Genomic DNA, 26,714 nt, shown 5'->3' on the forward strand with positions numbered 1-26,714 from the left:
CATTGCCTCTGTTTCCTTACTTATTTTCTGTCTGGTTGATCTGTCCTTTGGAGTGAGTGGTGTGTTGAAATCCCCTAAAATGAATGCATTGCTTTCTATTTCTCTATTTTCCACTTTAATTTTCTTAGTATTTGTTTCACATATATAGGTGATCCTGTCTTGTATGTGTAGATATTTATAATAGTTATATTCTTTTGTAGGATGGACCCCTGTATCATTATGTAATGTTCTTCTTCATTTCTTGTGACATTCTTTGTTTTAAAGTCTATTTTGTCAGATACAAGTACTGTAACTCCTGCTTTTATCTCCCTATTAGTTGCATGAAATATCTTTTTCCATCCCTTCATTTTTAGTCTGTGTATGTCTTTGGGTTTGATGTGAGTCTCTTGTAGGCAGAATATAGTCTTGTCTTGTTTTTTATCCATTCAGTAACTCTCTGTCTTTCAATTGGTGTATTCAGACCATTTACATTTAGGGTGATTATCAACAGGTATGTGCTTATTGCCATTGCAGGCTTTAGATTCATGCTTACCAAAGATTCAAGAGTAATTCCCTTATGGTCTAACAGTCTAATTTAACTCACTTAGTATGCTATTACAAGCACAACGTAAATGTTCGTTTTTATTTTTTGTCCTTTTTCTTCCTCCTCCATTCTTTATATATGAGGTATCATATTCTTTACTCTTTGTCTATCCCTTGATTGACTTTGGGGGTAGTTGATTTAATTTTGCATCTGCTAAGTAATTAATCATTTTACTTTCTTTACTGTGGTTTATTACCTCTGGTGACAGCTATTTAGCCTTAGGAACACTTCTGTCTATAGCAGTCCCCCCAAAATACAATTTAGAGGTGGTTTGTGGGAGGTTAATTCTCTCAGCTTTTGCTTAGCCAAAAATTGTTTAATCTCTCCTTCAAATTTAAATGATAATCTTGCTGAGTAGAGTATTCTTGGCTTGAGTCCCTTCTGTCTCATTGCATTAAATACATCATGCCACTTCCTTCTGGCCTGTAAGGTTTCTTTTGAGATGTCTGATGATAGCCTGATGGGTTTTCCTTTGTATGTCATCTTTTTTCTCTCTCTGGCTGCTTTTATAAGTCTGTCTTTATATTGATGCTTGCCATTTTAGTTATTATATGTCTTGGTGTTGTAGTCCATTGGTCCCTTGTTTTGGGAGATCTGTGCACCTCCATGGCCTGAGAGACTATCTCTTTCCCCAGATTGGGGAAGTTTACAGCAATTACCTCTTCAAAGACAGTTTCTGTCCCTTTTCCTCTCACTCCTTCTTCTGGTACGCTTATAATGTAAATATTGGTCTGTTTGGATTGGTCATACAGTTCTCTCAATATTCTTTCATTCCTAGAGATCCTTTTTTCTCTCTGTGCCTTTGCATTCCTCTTCTCTAATTTCTATTCCATTTCCCGTCTCTTCTACTACATCTTTTCTGATTTTATATCCCTCCATTTTATGTTTCATTTCAGATATGGAATTTCTTAATGATTGAATCTCCATCCTAAGTTCATCACTGAGTTCTTGAATATTTTTCTGTACCTCCATGAGCATGTTTATGATTTTTATTTTGAAATCTCTTTCTGGAGGATTGGTGAGTTTAGTTTCATTTGGCCCTTTTTCTGGGGTTTGTGAGATTTGGGGTTGAGCCCAGTTCATTTGACATTTCATGTTTGTATGTGGCCAGAAGCTTTAGTCTCTGGAGCTGCTCTGCCCCTGGAGTGATTTTGCAGGTTGCAGGGAAGCAATGCTGGTGCCTGGGGGGAGGAAGAGCTGTTTCCTGCTTCCCAGCTGTAGTGCCTGTCTCCACTGTCAGAATCAATGGGCGGAGCACACAGGTGTAAGCCTCTGTGCTTTGCCTTTGTAATTTCCATATGTGGGGCTTCTCTCTGGCTGGCCTGATGCCAGGTCAGGGACTGCTCATTTGTGAGCTCATTCCAGCAGGCCAGGAGGAAGGCACAGCAGGTTGCGTATCACAGTAGGGGTACTCGGAGCTGAGTAGCCAGCCAGGGGGATGGAGAGCCTGAAGCTCCTGAAAGTTCCCAATCACCTGGACTGAGCACACCCAGACAACCTTGTCCAGCTCTCCTCTCCCACCGCAGCAAGCTCCGTGCAAACCCCGCCCCTTCAGGCCCTCTTGCCGCTAGGAAGCCCCTCTGACCACTTGCCTTTCCTTTGTTCCAGGGCAGCTGTATGTGGTTCCCTGTCCTCCACAAATGACTAGAATCTCAGTCTCTCCAAATATTCGGCCTATCTTAGCTTTCCAATCCCCCCAGTCTGTGGAGCACCATGCAATGTAGGTTTGTGCTCCCAAAGCAGATTTCCAGTGCTGGGTGTTCAGCAGTCCTAGGCTTCCATCCCCTGCCCGCTCTGTTTTTCTCCCTCCCACCAGTGAGCTGGGGTTGGGGAAGGGCTTGGGTACTGCTGAATCAAGGCTTTGGTATGTTACCCTGTTTCATGAGGTCTACTCTATTTTCCAGGTGTATGCAGTCTGGCACAGCCTTCTTTCCTGTTGCTCTTTTAGGTTTAGTTGCATTAACTATATTTTCATATTATATGTGATTTTGGGAGTAGTTTTCTGTCTCACCTGTCATGCCACCATCTTGAATCTCAGCACTAATCTATTAGGCTTTTAGCTTTTAGCTCATAGTTGGGATGAGCCAAGGAGGAGGGGAAATTGTTATTACAATTAGCAGAAACTGGAAGTAGAGATAGAGCAGAGAAAGAGGAGGGAGGAAGACAGCTAAGGGAGAGTTGCTAAGGAACACTGTGGTCCATCAAAGTTGAATTGCAGAAATGGCTGTGCAGCCTTTAGCTAGTTACCCAACATTAGTTCTAAAGTTGTTTAATTGCAAAAGAGAAAATTTTCTCATCTTTCTTCATCTTCTGAAAAGTCTATTACTCGAGTTTTCCTCTAGAAACAAACAAAACTGGGAATTAGCCTTGATTCTTTGCTTTGGCTTATCTGCCATCCTTGTATCCTGTTAATTCTTCTACTAAGCACAGGCTTTCAAATTGTAGCATTAATGAGAATTGTCTCAGGGACTTTTTAAAACAGTGTTGGGACTTTTCAGAGTTTTTGATTTAGGAAATTTAGAGTGTGGCATAATGCTGTTGGTTAGGGGATCACAAATTGAGAAGGGATGCTCTAAAGAATAGTCTAACTGGATGTGTCTCATTACATTCCCTGCTACAACCCTGGCTCAGGCCAGAATCATCACTCACTTGGACAACAGCCTCTTAATTTCTCTCTCTCACTTCCTCTTGCCCCTGTTCCTGTACAATCCTATACCATCCCTACATAATGCATTATCTATTCAGTAGCCTGATTAATATTCAAAAAAATATATGTCATATTAAGTAAATATAAGTTCTTTAGAAAGACCTCCTCTGGCTACTTTGCATAAAGTAGACTCCTTTCTCCCACATCCCACCCTCCAAATACACACTGCTTTATTTTTTTAATAGTGTGCCACTATCTTATGCTTTCTTATTTAATATGTATTGTTTATAAATCATTAGATTTGTGACATAAGAGATCTTTTCTATCCCTCTTATACCCTTGCTTCTAAATAGTGCATTGTCATATTATAGATTTCATTAAAATTTGTTGAAAGAATAAATAATACTATGTGTGTGTGTTGTCAGGGGACATATTGCTGTTCTGTAGAAATTAAAAGAAAATGGAAGAATTCCATATTTAGGTCATCATAGTAGAAGAGAAATTATATGGTTGAAATGATAAAACAACCCCTAAACTGACTTAATTTCCTTGAATAGGAACTCAGAGGCAACAGTTATGACAATGTATTTCTCTTCCCCATACCTGGTAATTCTAACACCTCCCAAGGTTTGGACTTTCCACAGATAATTCAAGGGATATTAGATCAATCTTCTAAGAGCTTAAAGGGAAGAGTCACCCCAACTTTGGAAACAGATTGGATATAATTAATCCTATCCATTTTTTGACAGCCAACACTGTTCAGATATGATGATATTAGCAATCATAGGTATTTGCACTGGGATTATATTTTTTAGAATTTGACATGTCAAGTAATCCTTGAAAATTTGATTCAGTTCTTCAGCTCAGAAGATGTATTTGTCTGATTTCTATATACATTGTTAAAAGTACGTGTCTATGTGTAAACACACAGACATGTCCATAAACATACACACACACATGTGCACACAGACACACATGGACACACACACACCCCACCACCATGACCAACACCATCATTCCAGAAGTTGATTCAACTATATTGGACATTTACAAACAAGCTAATGCATTTGAACATCAGGTATGACAAAGAGAAAATAATATAAGCTGAATTTTATTTTTCCCCAATATAGTTAGTTCAATTGTCATTACATTTTAAGAGCTTTGTATATGAGACTGGCATTTTTAAATATCTGGCTTATTTGTCTAGTTATTTTTATATGTTCCATGGAAATTCAGATCACAAGAATTTCTATTTTATTTACACTCTTACTCATAGTCCAGCTCTGTCTTTACTTAGCTTTGCAACTTTGGGTCAGATACCTGTGCTTAGTTACCTCATCCATAAAATGGGAATAATAAGTCTGTCTATGTTAAAAGGTTGCTTTAAGGAGTCAATTACTCATTACATATTAGAGTACCTCACATAGTAAATTCTCAATAAATAATTTCATTGTTATTTTAAAGTATCATTATTATTTACTAACTAGGTTACTTCCCTAGATTAGATTTTTTCCTACCAACTAGAAGCTATCACTGGCAAAGGGAATAGGAGGATGAAAAGTAGTCCAAAGCGAAGTGATTCGATGAATGAAAATGGTGTCATAGTGCTGAAATTTTCATCCTGTAGGTAGAAGTTTTTCCGACTAGGCAGGCATTATGGGTATAGCTCAGGCAGCAAAAATGGTTTTAGAAGTTGTCTGATACCCAATCCCTGATTGTGGAACTGGGAAATGGAACAGAAGTGCAACTAATTGAGCACCTGCTACAGCCCAGGAACTGTATTCATTTTGTCTTATTTCAGGGTTGTCAATATTTCTATTTTTACAGATTATAAAGGAAAAGATGCAGGATATCAGGTAAGTGACAAAATATTAACACAATTTTAAACTGTAGAGTCAGAATTCAATTTTAGTTTTGTCTAAATCCAAGCTAGTAACCTCTTCTCTCTCATTCTTTCTTTTTGATGGAAATAAACAATACGGTTCCAAGAGTTTCTGATGTAGAAATTAAATCAATATATATACAATATGGAGACTGCCTTCATTTTACATCAAAATCAAAACCATGGTTGGGAATGTGGCTTTCTAAAGGATAAAAGATGGGGACATAGGTGGCCAGGATGTGAAAGAATAGAGAACCATAATCGAGGTAAAAGCATTTAAGAGTTAACTCTCAGCCCTGTGCCATTCCCAAAGAGGAATGACCTTGGCCCCTCTCTAAACTCAAATTCCTCATGCTCAGCTAAGACGAGTTTCTGCAAGGACTCTAAAAGTTGTGTCTGTAACAATCTTAAATTACCACGTTATACTTAAAAATCAATTATTTAAACAAGAAGGGGGATACTATGGGATCTCCTCCACAAACCAGCTAAACCTTGCCCTGTTTACATTAAATTTTCTTTCAGTGGATTAGCAAGCCCCCCCACCAGCAGCAGACGGATTTGGGACTTCTCAAAATAAAGAATTTGCTTTGGTCAGATGGAAAGACCCCTTCATGGGTCTTTGGCAAGGACCTGACCCAGTACTTATCTGGGGGAGAGGTTATGTTTGTGTTTTCCTTAAGTCCGCTGCAGGTCCTCGATGGCTCCCCAAAAGACTGGTCAAACATCAGCATGCAGGGGTCAACTTATGGGATGGGAATAAAGACCACCCCAGAAGTCTGCCTCGCTTGACAACCAACATCACAACAAACACAGAGAGCCCATTCTCTGGCATGGGAATGGCTCAAGAGGTTAACTCTGACATATGATAAGCTGTTCCTGGTGATGCAAGCCATCATCCCCATCCAAGTGGAACTAGTACAGGGAGAGACCTATTGGACCTTTTATCCAAATCCCCCAGGGTTATGCCAGTTACATGGGGTGATGAATCAATCCCGGTGTATATTAAGGACACCCAGGTCCTGGGAGGACACCCAGGACCAAAAGGGCCATGCTGGCAGCAATCAGCATAATTTAATTACTCTGGACAGGCAGTGATCCCCCTTGTGTGGAGTCCACCAACCTATGGATGGATGCTTGTTACTAGGACAAGTTCACAAAACTGCTGTGGGAGGTGCAACCATTAGTGAGCCCTGGGACATTGGCAAATACATATTCACTATTTCTTTTACTGGGCTACTTCATACCAACATTATTGTAGCCCCAACTCATCCTCCTTTACCCTACTGCACAAACAGTACCACTATAAAATTGGAAAAATTCATCCATTGGATAGGCTATGCTCACCCTCTGGCCACCCAACACAATCTTAGTTATTCTTGAGACTTAGTGTTTGATTGGTCCAATTGCTAATTGGGTCCAACTGAGGCAGGATTACTCCAGAGGATATGCATCACCCATCCTCACCACCTTGTGGCATAAGATGCAACACAAATTGTGGTGCATTTGGGCCACCACAGACTATGTCAACTTTTCCCCTTCCTCCACATATGACCCAAATATTGTACATCCCTATGGAGTACAAGCTGTGTACAGCCTCCATATGTGTTACTTATAGGACCTGTTAGTGTCTCTTTTCAGAAGAACCTACACAACATTACCTGCATAAATTGCAACCATACACATGTGTGTCTACCTGGAACAAAGGAAAGAACATCTTAGTCCTTTCCCAACCACCATATATTATGCTGCCCCCTAATTTATCTGAATCATGGTATGATGACCTGGGGACACAAGCCCTCATAGAAATGAAGAATGAGCTTTCTAGGAGCTGGAGAGCTATTGGACTCATAACTGCTGATTAGTGGCTGCTGTTTCTATCCTCATCACCACTGTCACTGCAGCTATGGCCCTTTCACAAGCCATACACACCACCCAATATGTCAATCAATTGGCCCATAACACCTTTCAAGTTCTAAAATCTCAAGAGGCCATTGACATAAAAATAGAGAGCCGACCTGCCGCCTTGGAAAGTACAATACTATCCATAGGCGATGAGGTGAAAGCCCTCCAATGGCAATTACGGCTCCGGTGTCATACTGCATTTAAAAGTGTCTGTGGTAGGAATGGAACAAAATTTGTAGCCATCTCCTAGGAGTATGGCAACACTAACCTTAGCCTTGATCTATGAAACTTCCATCAAGAAATATTAGACATTCAAAATGCTCAATTGGACATGATAGATCCCCAAGATCTAGCAAAACAAGTTCTGGAACATCTTAAAGGCTTTAATCCTTTTGATAAGCTGAAATATACCCTCTGGCTTGCTTTGGTGTTAGTGATAATCATTTTGTTTTGTTCGGTATTAGTTGGCTGGCAAGCCCTCAAGAAAAGTATCTACACAGACAGATTGAACCTACATCACCTATGGCTTCAATTACAGAAAGAGAGGCGAGAGCTCCCAGCCCCCTTAGATTTTCTAATCTCTTCACTTTTCTTCCTGCTTGCTGATACTGTAATATTTCTCCTTCCTTTCCAATCAAAACCCTTTCTAGAATCTCCCTACCTTGTTGTTCCAGGGCAAACATCTTACATTGTAAAAAAGTAATCTGGGTTCCCCAAGATATATGACCCTCACCAGGGCCCTGCCGGATTGCAAGGGAACCCCAAGGCAGGTGCTGAGCGTGGAGGCCATGGGGACATACACAACCAAGGAGACAGAGAACTGACCCTCTCAAAGGATGCTGCTTCTCTCTCACTTGCATACCTCATATCACCCTGTTTGGCCCCAGAACATGACTGATTCGCTAGAGATCGGTAAGATTCCTCAAGGGAGGAACAGCTTAAGACAGACACAGTCACAGAGGGGCCATCAGGAAAGAACTTGCAGGCCAACAGAGTTGGGGCACAGATCCCCACCCCCCCAAACTTGCAGAGGCCTAAATCTTCACCATATCTGAGAGAGGTCTCCTCCCCCCATGGCTGCTTCACTGCCCACGCTCAGCTCAGATCAGAACCCAGGCTGTGGACATAGACCTGACCAACTGCACTAGAATCTGTTTCCCCTTCTATCTTGCACTACAGGGAATTAACGGAAGGACGGTGTTAAGAAACTTTCTACTTACTATGATCTATTGTATCTATCCACCTAAAGTTTTTAATAAATAAAAAAGGGGGAGATGTGGAGGGACAGAAGTAAGATCACCACATCTGGTCACCAGAAGTGATATCACCGGAAGTGAGAATGTCAGAACCAGAAGTGACACCAGATATGAGATCAGCCTGGATGTGACATCATTGTGAGCCTGTGTATATATGCTGTGCTGTGAAATACAACTGCATCACTTGTCTTCCACCAGTGGTCAGTGAATCTCCTGATCTCAACTTTGATTTTTGTGTCTTTCTTGTATCTACCTCTGTGTTTTCTTAATCTCCCACCCAATCCTCTCAGGTTCAGCTGGTTTGAGGAGCTGGTCTCGCAAAACATCAGATCTAGATCGTCTCTCAGAAATGTAATCCACCCAGCAGATTTGTTAATTAAAATGAACATTTCTGCTCACCCTCAACCTCAAAGTTTCCTACTCATTAAGTCTCAGGTGAAACCATCTCTGACAAGTTCTGAGGCAAAGCTGATGCCATTGAGTAAAGGTCATGCTTTGAGAACTACTGCCACAGTCTAAACCATTCATTTTATATTGGAATTAACTGAGGCCCAGACTAAAATGTTCCCAAAGTTGCACAGTAAATGACCTTGGAAAGGTAAAATGAAGGAGGGACCATTATCCAAAGAAACTGTAAGGAGTCATTCTTTTTATAGTAGTATGGTTGTGTCCTTGTCCAAGGTCAGGGTTATAGTTACCCTGGTATCCAGCCACTTTTGGACTAAGTAAACCTTGAGGAATCCACATAATACTTTCAATGCCATTTTCTCATAAATCTTGCTAACTCTTCTTTTGAACTTTATTACAACAAATTCTCCTGGTTCACTTGAAAATTGTGATGAAAATAGATGAAGCAGATTTTGTCTAGTTAGTCTTCAATTGCTGAAATTCATTAGAAAAAAATGGGCTATTTAAATCATGGAGTAAGTGTTACGTTCTCAAGGGAAAATTGATTTTATTTCTCAGGCCAAATCAGATGTATTGAATATAGTTGCTTAGAGTTCTCTCCTGAAAATTATTCTGATGCTAAGCTGGAGCTTAGAGGAAAAGATAACTATCTGCCAGAGGTAGTAAAGAGAGGAGGAACACTAAGTATTATGTATTGTCAAATTCTGGGTTGTTATTGTCATTTGCAAATTTTTTTTACATTGTTCATGTGAAAAAAAATTTACATGGCTCTAAATTTGTTGGAAGTTTATGCTACTAATTATGACCATACAAATACTCTTCATCACATATTGTTTAATCAAATATTGATTTATCCACCCAATAAAATCCTACATCTGTGATAACTGGACAACCTGTTTATTCCAGGACTCCACTGTTCTACTTAATTTTCTATGTGATTGTCCATACAGCACAAACTTTAATCTTATGACTCTCATTTGATGAATAGCTGCTGTTAAACTGTCATTTTGGTAGGTTGTAAAAATGAATGTGCACCATAATACTAATTAGCTCTGTATATGATGAGGGCATGCTTTTTAGTTATACACTATTACTCACAATAAATATCTAGAAAATCTAGGGAATGAAAAAGTGAAAAGGTATTCTCTCTCAAAGGCTATGCAGTAGCTTTCGGTTGTTACATAATAAATTACCAGAAATTCAGCATCTTAAAACAAAACAATTTATTATCTCACAGTTTCTGTGGGCCAGGGACCTGGGTCCAGGTTGGCTGACTAAAATCCAAGCATCATCCAGAGCTGCATTCTCCTCTGAGGTTTGGGGTCCTCTTCCAACCTCGTTGGCTGTTAGTAGAGTCAAGTTCCTTAGGGCTCTGGGACTGAGTTCCCTATTTTCTTGTTTAGAGTGACAGAGGATATTTCTCAGCTCCTAGACGATGCTCTCAAGTCCTAGCCACAAGGACTCTTTACAATATGGTGTCATACTTTTTCAAAACCAGCAGGAGAAACTTTCTCATGAATCTCTTCCTTTCAAAAGGGTTGAACCAATTTTAGGAGCTCATCTGATTTGTTATCTCCTGAAATCTAAAAAAACTGCTTTTGGGAATGAATCTGATTTGGTCAGACCCACCCAGAATCTCACTTTTCATTAACTCAAAGTCAACTGACTTGGGACCTTAATTACATTTCCAAAATCTTTAGTTTTGACATATAACACAATCTGTATGGGAGTGATATGTAAAATAGTTACAGTCCCTCTTAACATTCAAGGGGAAAAAGTTGTACAGACTGTATAAGCAATTTAAATGGTTATAATTCTGTCTACCACAGGCTACTATTTATATAATGTTTATTTTATATTCTTTTCTGATATAAAATGATATATACTAATTATGAAAAATTTGGAGAATAAAAATAAAAAAGAAAATCAGTTTTTGTTTTTAATTCACCACCTATAAGTAATTATTATTAACATTTCAGTGATACTTCTCTTTTTCTATCTATTTGTATGTGTGTGTGTGTGTGTATATATATATATATATATATATGTAAGTTTTTAACCATTAAACTGTATTGCATATGTAATTTTGTATCTTACATTTTTCACTTTAAATATTAGAAATAGTGTCCCATATTATTTGTTATTCTAAAAGCTTTTTGAATGATACTATAATATTGATCATATGGATGCATTACTTATTTAACCTATCTATTAAGTTCATTTCCATATTTTAATGATCCTTGCAATGGGTACATTTATATGTTAGTCTTTGCATCTCTGTATTAGACAGAGGTGTTTTTGGACATAATATTTCATGACTACCTTTATCCATGCCCTTTGGTAGTGCCCCCTTCCTCTGCTGATTCTGGGACTAGTCACTTGGCTACTTTGACAAATGGACAATAGCAAATGATTCAAACAGAGCATTAAGCTAGCCAGTGTACAACCCAACTTCTTTTTTAGACCTCAGCCACTGCCAGGAAATACCCCCTGGCTAAACTGTGAAGTGATATGACTATCATATAAAAAAGAACTGAGTGTACCTAGCAGAGGTTAACCAAGACCAGATGGCCCGCAACCTACAGCAGGTGACTCTACAACATGAGTGACCCCAGTCAAGATCAGCTGTATAGAAATAATAGTTGGTTGTTGTTTTAAGAAACTAAATATTTGGGGTGGTTTATTAACCAACTAAAGTTAACTCACCCAAAGTTCTAGAAATGAACTAAAAAGGATAAATTGAAAAGTATCAAACAAATTACCATCCAAAAAGTAATCATTTGACTGAGGTAGCATCTGAAGACCTGCTGCTAAAAAAAAAAAAGTGATATGAAAATTGCCTTCATAGAAGGAAAGGTGCAGCCTCATTTGTCAAGATATAAAGAATTTCACTGAGAAAAAAAGATAACCAAGAACGCTGACTTGAGACATACAAACAACACAAAGATGTTCACTATGAGTTTCAGCACTTTTCTCTGACATGACAAGGTCCATGACCACATTGCTATAAATACCACTGGGACAGCTTCCAATGAATATAACATTTTGTTAAAAACTTCTGAAGAAATGCAGCCTTCACTGCTCAGTGGCATGAGTAATATCCCAAACTGAAGCCACGCACACACCTGAGTATTCTTCTCCATCCCATTTAATTCAGGGAGGCAAGAACTTCGCTGCATTTAGAAATAGTTAGCAGAGATCATTAACCACAGAGACTTTATTTTTCCTTTCTGGGCATTTTCTACATTCTTCATAAACAAAGGCCTAAATAAAGAGTCTCAGAGGAACACAGCCAACAGAATCAAAACATACACAAATTTTGGGTCAAGTGAAAGAATCTCACCCTTAGCACAGTAGTGAATTCTACTCATGATGCTGGCCAGTCAAGGTAACATTTATTTCAGAAATCACAGCATATGGGACCATCACCCAAGTACAGAAAGACTCATTCCCTAAGACAAATTGTTAATCAGTATCTGTGAGAGTCTTTATGTTAAGAACATACTGAAATTATGACTGACGTGAAATATAGGAAACTAATCAAATTTTCATACCACTATAGGTTTTACTATTAGAAATATTTGACAGGAAAGAAATTAAAAACAAAGTAAGAAAGGAAATTACATAGTTCATATCATTAGGATAATTCATTTAGTTAAAAGAGTTCCGTATTTTTCCCTTGAAGGATTTTTTTTTTAATCTTCTTTTTGGAAGCAGAGGCAATGTTAAGCTTGCCAAAGTGAGAAAATACAGAAACAGATTACTCACCACCTTTTTTTCCATGACTACTGCCAACAACATAAATAATAAAGGTGCTTAAGCATTTGACTTAGATATATTGTAACTGACAACAGAGTGTAATGAGTCTTAATTAAAATCACATAAATGACTTCCTAGATGTTTAATATTATAAGTTGCTTTGTTTACATTTTTTACCTCACCGCTATATACATTTTTTCTCCCAGAAATAGATATTTAATCTAAAATAATGATTTGAGAACATTAATTTTAAAAAATAAGGCATTTTGTGAACATAGTATTTCTCTAAAAATTTACATGTTAGAGTCATGATTGAAAAAAAAGTAAAATGTGCAAGAAAAAAATCCCTTGGTAGGTTAGGTAAGCACAATTAGTCCAAGCATATCCTTAAAAAGCAATGCATTACTGAAATAAATGCATTCACAATCTGCTTGGATATAATTTTGGCTTAAGGCAACTCATTCTCTGGACTTTCCTTTATATGTTCAAAGTGTGGTTATTTGAAAAGAATGACAATGGGGGTAAGTGGGTGCAGATGAAATTACAAAAATGGGGAGTCACTCATAGTTTTATCATGTACCTGTTCACATGCCAAAAAGGGGAGGAACAATAGAATCAGGGAAACTGTTTTACCAGAATTAACCCAGCAATGCACATGGATTCTCAGAAGATTTTGTTATTTATTTATATTCTATGCTTTTCTATATATTTAAAAGTTTGATTCATCTCCCATTTGACAAATTACTAAGGTTAGATGTTTTAATATTCACACAGTCAACACACATGATAATAGTCACTACAAATATCTTGTTTAGGATCATTCAGCCCATTTTCTTCCAGAGTGACTTCTAGAGAATCCCAGCCCTTTAAGATATGTACATATATGTACAGAAATAATTTGGAGGGGGGACCAGATAAATGTGAGAAACTCTGTAGAGTATAATCTCTTTCTTAGGAAATCACAATACATATTAACATACTGGAGAATCTAAGGATTCCATTATCAAAGAAAACAAATTTAACCGACCCTAGAGCCTATTATTACTCCACAGAACTAGTGATCTGTGGACATACTGAAAGGAAGGCTGAATGTAAACACAGCTTCATAAATGACAAATGAAATCAAAATAAAGAAAAAAATGGTTAGAAATGTTAAGTGTTCATTTGGGCCAAAAACATGTGCATGTATGTGACTACTTCTAATGCTTCCCATGTCTTCAAAAAAGTGGGAACAGGAATAAGATATTCCCTTGATCCAGATAAAAGGGCGCTGCTGACAATTTTTCCTAGAATTCCTTGTAGCTTTAGAAGTTGATTTAGGAGCAGGGATAGTTAAAAGAAAAGTCATATTTTATGATTTTACCATTTGCTTATTTTTGTGTGACCTTAAGCAAATTAACGCCTCTGCCTCAGTTTCCTCTTCTGCAAAATGTGAATAGTACCAAATCAATAGGATTATGAGGATTAGAATTAACTAGCTAATGGATTCAGAGAAATGTTTCTTAGATTAGTAATCCTTTGTTATATTTGCTATTATTTTTATTAATCTTTATTCTTTGACAGTTCGTTAGCATACTTTGGGAATTGGTTGAAGTTTCACTCTAGGACAAATGTCTTCAATGACATGCTTTTAAGTTCATATTGGAAGAGCTGAAAAAAAAAGGTTAAGTTTACATTTTTGTGCTCAGATTAAGGAGCTTTTCAAGTGTAGCAACAGTGTTTTCATCACTGTACCTTCCAAATTAGTGAAAAATCTTATAAATAAGAACAAAAAATAGTTGAACAAATCAATAACAGAGATAGAAATCTAGTAGATATATAAAGCAATCCATAGGCACACTAATTAATAACTATATTTATGTTGTAAAATTTGTAAACAATTTCCTTATAATCAGATAATGTATTTAAGTTACTTACAACAAAAAAATGTATGCAAAGTCCTCATTTCAACAGAGTAGTATGTGATCCTAAACTCTGTCAGCCTCTAAATTGCTACTCTCACTTGCAGTCAAATGGTGCCACATTCACTAATCCAATTAAATGGAACATTTCACATTATCTCTAAAAATAGGCTGCCTGTGTGTCATGATCTTATAAATTGGAAGTTTGACCTAAAAGATCTCCAACAAATTGCCTAAAAATTTTAGTTAAGCCCTCACTGTTCTAAACATACCCAGTGAAATGTGAATGGATTTACTTGAGAGGCAGAATTAGACAACTAACTTATTATTAGCACTGTTGTCTATAAAGCCCCTGGCTAGTATTTTGGGAAGAAGAAGAGACTAAGATCAAGGGAACTTCTAGGCCAGGTGAATGTGAGTGGTGATTGTGATGTCAAGACTAGAAGAAGTGCTCCACTTGGCTATTCGACGCCAGGGATGGATAGGTTGGGATAGACAGTGCAAATGGAGATGAGGCAGAAAAGAAGGATGTCAAAAATAAACACATTTTTCCTAGTAGAATGCTTTCATTATTGTGTGTGAATGTGGATATAGGGAAAACCCTTAACACAATTCTTAAACACAATTCTAAAGAAGAAAGTACAGATCATTCATGATTCACAAAGTATAAATTTGTCAAATTGGAATTTATGGAACGAAATTACAATGTACAAATCCATGCCCAACTGCAACCTTGCTGATCGAAAATATTATTACACTTAGACATCCTACTTAATTATCTCCTACAAGGTTCTGTCAATTTATAGTTCACACCCCGCCCACCATGTGATATAATATCAAAGCAGCTGATTTGCTTGTAGAAGAGATACGTTTCCTAGACTGAGTTTTGATAAGGCTCCTGGAGTGTTTGGGGAGTGGGAGCTGGGTGGGGTTCAGTAGGACCACTTAGGAGTATGTTTGAAAATGTAAGTGACAGCTGCTGAAATGTGTTCTAGGGAGACAGGGTCGGGCAACTGACTGCTGGACTCTCAGGGGGCTAAGTAGAAAGGGAATTTAATTGTCAGGACCGAAATGTGAGGAATGATAAGGGGGACCTGAGAGGCTATACAGGATAAGAGATGAGATGGTAGTTTTCAAAAGAAACTTTCAGAAAAATATCAGATGTATAAAGGTGATTGCCCTAGTTTGATATGTGGAATGTGACATAAACCCTCTCCCCCTCATCCCACACAATCTCTAAACATCCATTCTGTGCAAATGCTTGTGCAAATAAAGCTAATTTGGGGGAGACAAGCCCTGTTAATTCTATGAGAGAAAACACTCAAGATTATTTACTGTATAATTAGTGGCATTTTTATAAAACATTTAACACAACTACCCTAAATGTTGGCATTATTGTTCTTGCAATTTCCAACGTTACAGGTAAGAAAAAAGAAACTCAGCAAAATGAAATGACTTGATTAAATGACAGAAAACAAAGATGAAAAATCTGAACTCAGGTCTAATTCCACATCTGATGCTTTTTCTAACCACCACAGCAAGATGTGTGATTGTTATTTACATAAAGAGAAGCATGTGGATATATACCATTGAATGTCCTCCATATTTGGGGGTGAAAAGAAATGATAGCTCATAAGTTTGCAGTTTCTGGGGTATAACTGTTCTAGTTGGAAAGGAAAAAAATGAATTCCAGAAGAAATCATGTTTTACCTTTATACATGGATGTATCCGCTGAATATTTTAGAAAATTATCAGTCTGCCTGCCATTTGAAGGAGACAAAAGGATTCAGCCAGCGATAATGCCTATACAGTGCATGACCTATATAAAATATCCATAACACCAAGCAACAAGATCAAAGACACAACAAAAGAATGGACAAGCTGGGGAAGCCAGACTAACAGTGTGAGTGAAAATAAATCTTTCTTTAAACCCAGTGAGAGAGAAGAATACTAATGGAAAAAGGATATTGCTTATAAAACGAATGTGGCCACAGCCACAGAACATTTGAAAGAAAAAAATCACAGGTTAACAAGTAAGAGTCACACATTTCAAGATTTTAGGAATTAGCTGGGACGATGGGCATATTCCAGTTACTGAAAAGAAAGTATCACATCTTACAGAATTTCATATAAACAGACCCCAGGAAATATATTCCAAAGGCACTGTGGGGTATTTGTTGAAAGGAGGCTGCAGCCTAGGTGTGATAAAAGTGTCATTCTGGCTTTTGTGTGTGGCCAAGGCTTGAGGGCAAAGGCAGGAAGGGGTCAGATATAAGGATAGAAAAATTTTCAAATCGGGGTCACAAAGAGACTAAAAGCCAGAGACATGCCTTGAGCAACAAGAACCATAAACTAGATCCACTGGAAAATCTCAGTAATTCCAACATGAAAATGGTGGAAGACAGGAGAGGAAAAGATCGCTTCACTTGTGCAATGTAGTTAAATAGTCTAAGAAATTCAGCACATATTGCCAATACTGACTAGAAAAAGTCCTGTGGAAATATGACACTAATGACTGAGCAAAATAAATGAATATCCACATAACTGTTTGCAGAATTTTCCTTTATTTTTTGGTATGCCAAATACCTTGTCCGCTGGCTGACCTGATTTATGCCCACAACTTCCAGTCAGGGAAGAGGGTGAAGATAATTGCTTCCCACTGGTAGTAAACGTGGAGCCAGCACAAAATCTTCACTCTTCATGAGGCCTGCCTTGGATTTCCCGAAGACCTTATCTCAAGCTTCGTTGGGCACTTAGCACTCTAGACCTTCCAGCAGAGCATAAAATGAGCAAGGCAGTTACTGCCTAATATGATGCATTTATGTATATAAAACAGAAATCAGCAAACTGGGCTAATCCCTTTTGGGCTCTCTTTGGCCCACTACCTGTCCTTATATACCTGCAAGCTGAGAAGGTGTTTACATTATTAGATGGTTAGAAAAAAGAAAATCAAAGGACAAATCAAATTTTGTGACATGAAAAATCATATAAAATTCAAGCTACATGCCCATAAATAAAGTATACTTAGAACATACCTACACATTTTTATGTATGGTTAACAGCTGCTTTCTTGCTGCAGTGACAGAGCTGAATAATTGCAACAGAATCCATACTGTCTATGAAACCTAAAATATATGCTACATAAATGTGTACATTTTGAATGTCATGAGTTTATTGGGTTGTATTCATTTCATATGCAGTGCCCTTTTCTGTGGGTATTCCTCTTTGCTACTATGATTTATCTCCTTCATTAAACTCTGAATTGCCCAGAAAGAAGGCTGGGTCTACCAGTTTTTTGCACATAGGAGGAATTTAATAAATGTTATTAAATTAATAACTATCCCAAATAATTTGATGTAATTGTTTAGCAAGTTCCTAATTTATGCCTAATTCTGAATGAAATACAGCATTAGATAGGGTGTGCTGACATGAAAGACACCATGACATTATCACAACCTTTGAGGGATCAAATTCAAGCATATCATTCCATAATGATACAGAGCGGTGTGTTATTTAAACATCAAATACTTGTTATACTCCACTGTAGCACTAATCCATATTAATCATCATCTTTGTAGTTAAAAGTTCTTACATGTTCTCTATGTACTTGGTTAAAATCCTAGGTATGTTTTTCCTTAGTTAATCTTTAAACAGACTCACACAAACATACTATTGCTATGATCATTTTGAAGGCAATAAATCAGTACATATTCAGGTCACATGTATGAGCTACAAATTGAACTCAAGTGTAATACATTTCATTTAAAAAAAGTTTTAGAAAAAATTGAACTTGGAATGCTATAGTTACTAAATAAATTTTTGTCAATTTGGAATCTGAAAATGTGCTAAGGGAATTAAAAGGGTAGTATGAAATGTAGGGTTGAGATACAGGAATGTTTCCTGAAGAAGAATGGGAATAGTTGGTGTAGGTGAAAAGAAATGAGGAAGCCATTTAGGGTGGGTGAGAAAATCTAAAGAGCAAAGATTTGTGGTGAAGGGTGTGATTTGATTCTGTAATAATGGCTCACATCATAATAGAATTCTGCTTTCATTGAGGAATCAAAGGTGAAAATTTATATGTATAATTCAAGAATAGAATATTGCCCTCTTGAGTTCACAAAGTTTCACTTGCCAAATTTGTTTCAAAAAAACATTTTTTTCCAGAGGGGGCAGTATCCTATATTTTTTTTCCTTCCGAAATTATACAGACAATGAAAACCACAAAAAGCGAATTACTTTCCTTTTTCCTCTATTATATTTGAAAGAATATAAAAGTAGATAATAAGTGAAACATTGACATCATTAAAATCAGCAGCAGGAAAGGCAAAATGAATTTGTACAATCATGAGGTTGCTCAAGGTGTTATAGCACCAGAGCATCTTTAAAACAAAACATTCACTTCTCAGCTGAGAATAAAGCCAGTGTGCTCAACCTAGCTCAGCCTTCCTTCATATTAAAAACAAAACCCATAGAGCTATTTTCTACTTCAAGTCTTTATCTCATTAAAATTTACACTTCAAGGGACAAGGTGAAGAGAAAGGCAGTTATGATAATTACATCCTCTCACCCATGGTGTATTACCTTCTTTATATTTCAGTGGGCAATCTAATTCCATGATGTAAAAAAATTTACTACTGACTTAATGAGAGACAAGATGATATTCCTACGTGTAAGGTATTCACGATTGTGTGCAGCAAAGCCTGTTGAAAACAGAGACAGTGCAAATAACTACCTGTTGGTGTAATTTGAAGTACTCAGAAGAACTGAATTCATCATATGCCAATCAGACATGTACCCACAGGCTACCAGACCAATCGTTTCTACTCATTGTAGTAATGCCATAGTAATGTGCTACATTTCTACATCAATACTGGATGTTCCATAGCTCGCTGTTTATGTTTATCTGTCTCTCCAGCTAGATTGTGGCTTCTTTGGAAATAAGGAATAAAATATAAGGTGCTTCTAATAAATTTTTTATTTGATCCTCATATCAACACAGAAGCTAAGGATCAGTGACCCGATTATTTAAGACATAAGAAAACTAAGGCTCAAAGGGTTTAAGAGATTTTCACATGATAACACAAATAATGAAAGGCTGAGTCAGAATTGATACCAAGATCTGACTCCAAAGACCTCAAGCATTTCGTTTTTTTGGATTATATATACATACATACATATCAATATATGCCTCTCCCACACAAATCCACTCAGGCATCATAATGGATTCACAATTTTTTTCAGTTGTACAGTAGAAATAATCCAGTAGTGACTGATTTCCACCACTCATACTTTAGTATGAATAAACACCCAGAACCCCATGCCTACACAGACTAAGATCTTGAGAAAATCAAGTAGAGAGGATAGTAATTCTATGAACAAGGCTCAATTACTGTACAAATTTTCCCAAAAGCTACAGAAATATGGCAGTCTTGCAAATATTATACTAATTGATATATTTTATTCAATTATTATTGAATTTTTTATTGAGTTATTATTCAAATCCTACCATATGCAGAACTCTAAGGTTTAGTGGTATTTCCCCAAATAAAGATTATTTCAAATTTTATTTTTAGGTAACATCTTATTCACTTTAAGTCATATTTGAGTGACCATATGTAAGGAAATATGTGCAGTTTAAGTTTCTTTGATGGCATAGTAACTTTCTGGTAATATGATATTATAACTGTATTATAATCCTGAGTTAGTTCATTCTTTTCCAGTTTTATTGAGAAATAATTGATATGCATTACTGTATGTTTAAGGTATACAGCATGATGGTTTGATTTATATACATAGTGAAATGACTATCACAATAGGTCCAGCTAATATCCACTTCTCATATAGATACAATAAAAAGAAAGAAGAAAAGAAGAAAAAAATTTGCTCCTTGTGATGAGAGCTCTTAGGATTTACTGTCTTAACAACATTCTTATATATCATACATTGGTGCTATAGTCAGCATGCTATACATTACATACAGCATGCTATCATTAGTACTTATTTATCTCAAAACTGGAAGTTTTTATTTTTTATTATATTCCTCTTAATTCCCCATCTCCTCACCTTCTCTGGTAACAAGTCTGATATCTTCTCTAAGTCTGTCTATTTTCTTGTTTGTTGAGATTCCACAAATAGGTAAGATCGTTTAGCATTTGTCTTTGTCTGATTCATTTCACTCAGCATAATGTCTTCAACATCCATTCATGTTGTTACACCTGGTGGGATTTCCTTTTTTTTATAGCTGAATAGTATTCCAGTGTGTGTGTGTGTGTGTGTGTGTGTGTGTGTGTATCTCACAGCTTCTTTACCCATTCACACATGGACACAGGTTTTTCCCATGTCTTGGCTATTTTCTATGAAAATAATGCCGTAGTGAGCACTGCGGTGCAGATATCTTTTTGAGTTGGTACTTTCACATCTTTTAGATATGTTCCCAGAAGTGGAATTGCTGGATCATAGAAGTAGTTCTATTTTTAATTTTTGGAGGATCCTCCACGTTGCTTCCCACAGTAGCTGTACCAATTGCAATACCACCAACAGTGTAAAAGATTTATTTCTCCAAATCCACACTAGCATTTGTTACATCTTGTCTTTTTGATGATGGCCCTATACTAACAGCCAAGGGGTGATATCTCACTGTGGTCTTAATTTGCTTTCCCTAAGGAAAGACTAGTGATGTTGAGCATCTTTCCTTGTACCTGTTGGCATCCTGCATATTCTCTTTGGAGAAATGTCTGTTCAGATCCTTTGCCCATTTTCAAACAGAGTTATTTGTTTCTTTGCTATTCAGTTATAAGAGTTCTTTATATATTTTTGATATTAACTCCTTATTAGATATGTGATTCAAAAACATTTTTTCCCATTCTGCAGGTTGTCTTTTCACTTTGTTGATGGTTTCTTTGCTGTGCAGAAGCCTTTCAGTTTGATGTAATCCTACTTGTTTTTATTTTGTTGCTTGTGCTTTAGGTGACCTATCCAAAAAGTCATTCCCAAGACCCATGTCAAGGAACTTTATTTCTGTTTTCTTCTAGGAGTTTTAGTGTTTCACTCACTAGTTTTTAATCTATTTTGAGTTAATTTTTGTGCGTGATCTGCGTCCAGGTTCATAACTTTACATGTGTATATCCAATTATCCCAGCACCATTTTATGAAGGGACGAGCTTTTCTCCATTGAATATTCTTGGCTCCCATGTCAAATATTAGTTGATTGTATAGGCCTGTGTTTATTTCTGGGCTCTCAATTCTCTTCCATTGGTGTATTTGTCTACTTTTGTGCCAGTACCAGACTGTTTTGATGACTATACTATAGCTTGAAATTAGGAAGTATAATATCCCCTGCTTTGTTCTTCCTCAGGACTTTTTCTGTGATTCCTTATAAATGTGGGAGTGTTTTTTTCTACTTCTATAAGAAATGCCATTAGAAACTTGATAGGTATTACATTCGCTTTATAAATGGATTTTGATAGTGACATTTTAATATCAATTCTTCCAATCCATGAATACGGGATACCTTTCCACTTATGTGTGTCTTCAATTTTTAATAAATGATTTGTAGTTTTCAGAGTAGAGATCTCTCACCTCCTTTGTTAAAAATAATACCTAAGGATTTTTTTAATGTTATTGTAAATGGGATTGATTTCTTTATTTCTTTTTTCAGAAAATTCATAGTATATAGAAACTACTGGTTTTTGTAAGTGAATTTTGTATCTTGTAACTTTACTGAGTCTATTGATTAGATTGAACAGCTTTTGGGTGAGTCTTTAGGATATTCTATATATGAAATCATGTCTTCTGCAAATAGAGACCATTTTACATCTTCCTTTCTAATTATAATATCTTTATTTCTTTTTCTTTCTGACTCTACTAGCTAGAACTTCTAATAGCATGTTGAATAGGAGTAGTGAGAGTGGAAACTCTTGTTTCTGATCTTAAAGGAAAAATTTTTAATCTTTTACCATTAAGTATGATGTTAGCTGTGGCCTTGTCATATTTATCCTTTATTATATTGAAATGTGCTCCTTATACACCTAATTTGTTAAGTTCTTATCAAGAATGAATGAATTTTGTCAAATGTTTTTTTCTGCAGCTATTGAGATGAACATATGATAATTTTTCTTTTTATTTGATTTTTCTATTTCATATGATGCCTTTTCTTTCTATACAGAGTACTGCATCACATTGATTGCTTTGTGTATATTAAGCCATTGTTTCATTCCAGGGACAAATCCCACTTGAGCATGGTGAATCATCCTTCTAATGTGTTGTTGAATTTGGTTTGCTAATACTTAATAGAAAAAAATACATCTATATTCATCAAGGATATTGGCCTGTAGTTTTCTTTTCTGGTAGTGTCCTTTTCTGATTTTGGTGTTAGGACAGTGCTGGTCTCTTAAAGTGAGTTTTGGAGTGATCCCTCCTCTGATATTTGGAAGAGTTTCTAAAGGATTAGTGATAATTCTTTAAATGTTTGGTAAAATTCACCAGGTGAAGCTGTCAGTCTTGGGATTTTCTTCATTGGGAGATTTTTTATTACTGATTCAATTTTCTTACTAGTAATTTTCTATTCAGATTTTCTCTTTCTTCCTGATTCAGTCATGGCAAATCGTATGCTTCTACAAATGCTTTACATTTCTTCTAGGTTGTCCAGTTTGCTAACATACAGTTGTTCATTAAAGCCTCTTTCAATTATTTTAGTATCTGAAATATCAGTTATAATGTCTACTTTTTCATTTATAATTTTGTTGATTTGGGTCCTTTCTCTTTGTCTCTTGGTTAGTCTAGCTAAAGTTTTGTCAATTTTGTTTATCTTTTCAAAGAACTAAGTTTGGTTAATCTTTCTATTGTTTTTATACTCTCTGTTTTATGTATTTCTCCTCTAATTTTATTATTTCCTTTCTTCATTAACATGGGCCTCAGCTTGTTCTTTTTCTAGTTCCTTAAGATGGAGAATTAGATTTTTTTAATTTTGTGTCTTTCTTGCTTCTTAATGTAAATAAAATGAGTTTATTACTACAAACATCTCTCTTAAAATTGCTTTTGCTGCAACGCTCAATTCTGGTATGTTATGTTTCCATTTTTGTTATCTTAAGAAACTTATTTTCCACTTTAATGTCCTCTTTGATCCATTGATTATTCAGGAGAGTGCTGTTTAATTTCCATGTGCTCATGAATGTTCCAGTTTGCTTCTTGTTGATTTCTAGTTTCATGCCATTAATCAGAAAAGATACTTGGTATGATTTCAATTTTCTTGCATTTGCTAAGACTTTTCTTGTGGCCTAACATGGTCTATCTTAGAAAATGTTCCACACATATGAGAAGAATGTGTAATCTATTTTTATATAGAAAATTCTGTATATGTCTGTTTGGTCCATTCAGTCTATGGTGCTCAAATCTGTGTTCATTGTCTGTCTGGATTACCTAACCATTGTTGAGAGTGGGATATTAAAGCCTCCAACTATTATTGTATTACCATTTATTTCTTCTTTTAGTGCTGCTAAGTTTTTGCTTTATATATTTTGATTCTCCAATGTTGGGCACATAAATATTTATAATTGTTATGTACTCTTGATCTGTAAACTCCTTTATCATTATATAATGATCTTCTTGGTCTGTTTTTACCATTTTTATTTTAAAGCCTATTTTGTTGCTTTAATTATAATTATGCTTGCCTTTTTTTTTGTATTCGCTTGAACTCTCTTTTTCCATTCCTTTGCTCTCATTCTGTATCTTTAAGGCTACAGTAACTCTCTTGTAGGCAGTATATTGTTAGATTTTTTTAAATTTATTCAGTCATTCTATGTTTTTAAATTTGAGAATTTAATTAATTTATGTTTAAAGTAATTATTGATAGGTAAGGACTTACTGTTTCTATTTTGTTAATTGTTTTCTGGTTGTTATATAGATAAATTGTTCTGTGTTTCTTATCCTGCTATCTTTTTTGTGCCTTTTGATGTTTTTTTGGTGTCAGTAGACTTTGACCTTTTTTATCATTTTCTTTCATGTAATTATTACAGGATATTCCCTGTTACTTTTCAGGAGACTTACATAAAATATCTTAAACTAATAATACTCTATTTTAAACTGATAAAAACTTCAATGAAATTTATAAACTGTACACTCTTATTTTCCCTCATATTTTAGGTTTTTCTATTATGATTTACACATGTTATATTGTATAAATAATAATAATTATAGTTATGGTTATTTATGCTCCGTTTTTTCCTTAACTTTTAAACTAGAGTTGTAAGTGAATTATGCACCACTATTACTATATTGCAGAACCTATGATACATATTTACCATTACCAGTGAGATTTATGCCCCCTTTTCATGTTTTTATGATGTTAGTTATTTTCATTGCAGTATAGAGATTTCAGTCAGAGTTTGCAGTAATAGAAATACAAAATTTAAACAAATTCTAACTTAACTGGTCCACATCAACGTTCTAACTCAATGACTACACAATGCACTGTATTAATAACTACTTCTTTATAAGAGGTGTAAATACAAATTTTTTTGTTATTAACTCTTTAAGGAAATTTATTTGAAAACTTAAATCAATGATACACTTCATGGTAGTAAGAATATACCTTGTACTATCATTGCATTAAATTTCACAGAATATGAAATTTTGCAAAGTGTTGATGTGCACACCATTAGACTATGTTCTAGATTCCCATTTCAAAAATATTTTGTATGCCCCATATTGTAATTAACATAATGTCTTTCTTGTTTGAGGAAATTTAAAAAATAATATCTCATTTAATTTTGTGTAATTAGCTTAATTTCTACTTATGCTATCAAATGTCTTAGTTGTTCTTATTCTTAGTGTCATCCTCTAGGCACACTAGGTCTCAGAGTCCCTAGGTAGGTAGCCTGGTTATCTACCCTAGACAGATAGCTTTATAATTTCCAGATTGATTTTTTTTTTAACGAGCATTCTATATTGAAGGAAAAAGATTAAATATTCTATCAAGTAAATTCACTCCTGAGATTTATCTTCACAACAAGACTCTTATGTAAAGGAAGAAACAAAAATAACCATATCAGTATGTACTTATTTAAAAACAAATAACTTCAACCTTAATGATTTAAATAGCATACTTTCATCTGAGGCACCTTGCACACTTTAATAAGTAAACCCAGACACTGACCCAAAATTAGCCACCTTGCTATGAAACAATATATAATTATTTCCAGGGTATGTTTAAATAACCTGTGGGTTGACTTCAGATTATGTTTTTATTTATGCAACATGCTATGTAGAAAAACAATGGCGACTGAAGAAAAAAATAAAAGAAGAATAATCAATTAAGTTGATTTAGTACTAGTAGAATTTTATCAAACTAAGACTGATATTATCCAAATCAGCATGTCTAGACATGAGGAGCAACTCCAAGCAAATGGAATTCCTTTTGCAAAGTAGACTCCTATCTTTTAGACTCTGAAAAAGAGGCTAAACGTTGTAGTCCAGCAAAGGAGATGGAGTACGCTATGCAGGCATGAACCAGGATGCTACGCCCCTCTGAAGATTACTGAGAAGTGAAAATATCCATTAAGCAGAAGTCTGGCTTGGCAGAGCTGGGCCAGGGGAACAGTGGCAGTTTGGCTGCAGCTGTGGCAAAGAAGCAGGTAGTAGAGCTCTTCAGCCAACGACTTTTTGATCAGAAAACAACAAAGAATAATTTTGCATAGCTTCCCCTATTTCATACCCTCACTCTCAGAATTTTATTGAAAGAATTCATTGGAAGCTCTGGGTTCCTCCTAAAGAAACTAATATTATTGCATGCAGCTCCTTGGCACTTTTTAAGTTTGTTGTGAAATTACATATATATGGGATAAAAGGAAGCTGAAAAAGCACCTAGGTCTATGCTTTGCTTTTTAGGCTGTTATGTTAAAAACACACACGGTTTCTGGTTTTTAATAGATGATGCCAATGGATATAAACTATTCTGCTTTTATTAGCTATGATATTTGAAAAGAATAAAATACTTAGAGGCAAAAATACTTGAATTATTCTTGAATGCTAAACTATAAAAGGGATTATCTGTAGGGTAGAGCCTGGCACTGGAGTCTGAACACTTCATTTCAAATCTGTGTCCACCACATTGCTGCTTAATTTTAAACAATTCAAGCAATCCTCAGTTTCTTTGGACATTGAAGTCCTTAGAATATATCTCATGAGTTATTGAGAGAATTAAGTGAGAAAACAATTCATGAATGTAGAAGAAAATGGCCTGATGTCAGTCATTATTTGTTGTGTGTGTGTGTGTGTTACAGAATGTATTTATTTATTAAGGTATCTTTGATATACACGCTTATGAAGGTTTCACAAGGAAAACAATGGGGTTATAAACAACGTGCCTCCCCAAACATCC

The sequence above is a fragment of the Manis pentadactyla genome, chromosome 10, assembly GCF_030020395.1.
Source record: "Manis pentadactyla isolate mManPen7 chromosome 10, mManPen7.hap1, whole genome shotgun sequence".
NCBI lineage: Eukaryota > Metazoa > Chordata > Mammalia > Pholidota > Manidae > Manis > Manis pentadactyla.